We start from the raw sequence: 3,781 nt of genomic DNA on the forward strand, positions 1-3,781 counted from the left end.
GAGCCCCTGATGGCTGGAGGAGGAGCAAAAGCGGCTGGGGTAGAGCAGGTCACTTCAAGGGCAGACCTCAGCTTCTGAGCCTGACCTCCGTGGCTGAACACCCTCCTCTGCGTTCTTCCTCCACCTCTCTCAAGAACACCTTCATTTACTCCCACATCGTCACTGAAGCCACAGGGCCCAGGTAGTCAGGGGCTTTTTTGTAGCCCGTTCTCAGGTGAATCCTTGGAGTGCTAGGAATGACCGGTTTCTGGGAAGCACTCTAATGGCTGACCTGGGATCCTCAAAGACAACCTCAGTGGCTCATAAGTTGTTTGCATCTTTAGGTGTTGCCGTGCACGATCAATGAGTTTCCTTTGTGCCCTGTGATAGTGGAGGAGGAAGTAGAAGACGGGGTCGAGAGACACTGTGTGATAGCGCTCTGCCTGCCCTCCTGCTGGCTGTGTCTGCCTATGCCTGATTATAGTTTACAGCACTCATTTTCGGAGCTGTTTCATTTCCTTGGTTTAGGGAACTAGTTTGCCTCCTGAAGAGATTTGGTGATGGGCAAATGCACTTGCAAAAAGAAGCACAATCACCTTCTATCTCTCAGTGAGGACAGACGTGGCAGTTTGTCCCCTGATGAGCAGCCATGTCATCAAGTGTATTATTCACATTTCTGGGGTAGGGAAGCACAAAATGCTAGGTACAGTGTAAGCCTGTCTTCGTGGCCTTGCACCAGACAACTGAACTGTCAATGGTGTCTCTGTCAAGGCACTAATCTTGTCCAGCAACCGCCTGACCCAAGTGCTAATAACTCCAAGGCAGCATACATTCAAACTGGAGCTAATGTTTGATCACGTGAACTGGGAAGGTGGAGTAGGGGATGCAGACATTCAGTTCCAGGCAGAGTGGTTATTATTGTCTATAGGTGAGAAACCTGAGGGTTTCCTGTGTCAAAGGCCACAGGATTAGGTCATGGTGGAGGCTGTGACTTATCTTTTCTAGCCATGTACATATATCTAAATGGAAGCAGACTGTATGCCAGTACAGTTTACTAGAAAATAATTCTTCACCCAAGATGCTTGATGCTTTGGCCTAGGAGAGCCTGGAATGCTGGCAGGTTGTTGATGACCGTTCCATCATCTGGTCCTTCTGTTCTACAAGTGACAGTGCACCAGTGTGGACCACTGGCACACAGAACCCGCCAAGCCACCACACGATCTGAATGAGTCAATAATGTGACTTACATACAAAGTGGAAAATCATCACTCAGCCATTATAACAAATGAAGTATGACAGGAATAGGAATCCATTAGAGTGATCCTGGAAGGCATCGTTCAAAGGAAGAAAAAGAAAGAAAGGAAAAGGAAAGGAAGGAAGGAAGGAAGGAAAGAAGGAAGGAAGGAAGGAAGGAAAGAAGGCCAAACACAAAAATTATAACCTTGAGCCAGTGAGAGACTCAGGTGGTAAAATACTTGCTGCACAGGCTTGACCATGTGGATTTGATCCCCAGAATATTCTTAAAGGTAGAAGGAGAGGCCAACTCCACAAAACTTCCCTCTGGTTTCCACGTACATGCTATGATATATCACACACACACACACACACACACACACACACACACACACACACACACACCCCACACAACACACAAAACACAGAGACCCAAAACCACTTGTAGCCTTGTTAAAAATCAGTACAAACACACTTCCAATCTAAAATAGAAACAATGGGAGCCTCCTTGGGTAAAGACACTTAGCATCAAGCCTGACGACTTGAGTTGGATTCGCAGAAGTCACACAATAGGAGAGCAATTGCAGCAGGTTGGCCTATGGCAACCATACCAGCATATAGCATGTAAACCTGCTCACAAGCATCCAGTCACACGCACACACACATAAATGAATAAACGTAATAAGCTTTTCTTTTACAAACAAGAGCTCCTATCCAAGGCCCCAGAGACATCTCGTCCCCTGTAATATTTTTATTCACATAGTGTCCCTTATTTCTCAGCCTGCCTGATGCAAGCAATCATAGCAACTTTACCCAGTATCGTATTGTTAGCATGTCACATTCTGACTGAATATTTACGAAACTAACATGAGCAGTGACCATGGCACTTTAGAGGTGTTACAGGGACATACTGGTAGATGACTGGACACGGCTGGCTGTTCATGTCTACTGGTAGCTTTAGAAGACTTTCAGTTTTTCAGTCAACCTCTGTGTGAGCAGAAAATAGGGCTGGGCCAGGACCTAAGCTGAAATAAGGGACCTGGCTACCCATTAGTAGCTAGCTGAACACATAGATACCCATGTATCCCACTTTTATAGACCACTAGATTGAGAGAAAGTCCCAAATGATTGAAACCCATGCTATATGAAATACATTTTTTGTTATGGTTTGCAATTTTCTCAATAAGCGTTGTTTCCTGAACATCAGCCCTGACCCGTTAGCCATCCTGGTACAGCTGTTCTCACCCGACCCCACCCTCTGGAGATATCTGTGATATCTAGAAATATCTCATTGTCTCAACTGAGGGACGGTACTGGGATCTGGTGAGTAGAAGCCAGGGATGTGGCTAAGCATCCTGTGTTGGACTGAAGCCTTGACAGACCAGAACCTCTCCCTTCTTCCTCCATAACCTGCCTGCAAGAGATGGGATGGCAACAGATGCCTGGAACTCTAGTCTACTGTCTTCTCAGACTGCTGGTGGACTGGATAAAGTGAAGTTTTAAGACTCAGTTTCCATCTTTTCTCTATGACTGGCCTCTGTAAGCGACAAGAAACATAAACTAAATTCTGATTTCATTACCATCCCTGTTACCATTAAGGGTAGGGTATATTTATAGCTATCTAACAAGAATTGTATGGGAGACCCACTCTTTAAAAGTTCTTGTAAGATCTGCACACCACTAAAAGGGCGGACACTGTTTTCAGACTTGCAGAGAAAATACATTACGACTACTGCCTGTTCTTCCCAGAAAAATACTCTTTCTGCATTCCTGTCTATGCAATATTCCCCAACACGGACAGTCAATGCCACAGAAAACAAACATGTCAAATTAAATTTCCCACAGTCCAAGACATGATGAACATTGGCAAGATCTGTAATCTAGGGATTTTTTTGTATGTGTGTGCTGGCACCATCTTGTAAAACTGAGTGTTTTATGAATTGCCCATTAAAAGAAAAGAATCACTTTACACAGACCATAAACACACAAACATTGGCGTGATGTGCAAAGCTGGGCGTACAGCAAGTCCTCAGTAACTGCCCTTGAGATTTTGACTGGCGAGGTTCTATTGGTTTGTTTTAGCTTCGTTTCTGTTGGTGTGATAAAATGAGCTGATAAAAAATATCTTAAGAAACATGACAGGAAAAGCTACGGGGGCAGGAGCTTCAGACGTCCGAGAAAGAGTCCAAGCAGACAGTAAATGAAGTCATGCACACATGCATGAGTGCTTGCTCCACTTGCTTTTTTAAACTTTTATACCACGGAGCAAGCCCATGGAATGGTGCTTCTTGTGTTCATGTAGATCTTCCCACCTCCAGCAGCCAGATAAGAAAGATCCAGTAACCAGATAGATACTCCACTGTAGACACGCCACTGTAGACACCCCACTATAGACACACCACTATAGACACACCACTGTACACACCCCACTGTACACACCCCACTGTACACACCCACTGTACACACCCACTGTTCACATCCCACTGTACACACCCCACTGTACACACCCACTGTTCACACCCCACTGTACACACCCACTGTTCACACCCCACTGTACACACCCTACTGT

This window comes from Microtus ochrogaster, unplaced genomic scaffold, assembly GCF_000317375.1.
Source record: "Microtus ochrogaster isolate Prairie Vole_2 unplaced genomic scaffold, MicOch1.0 UNK10, whole genome shotgun sequence".
Lineage (NCBI taxonomy): Eukaryota > Metazoa > Chordata > Mammalia > Rodentia > Cricetidae > Microtus > Microtus ochrogaster.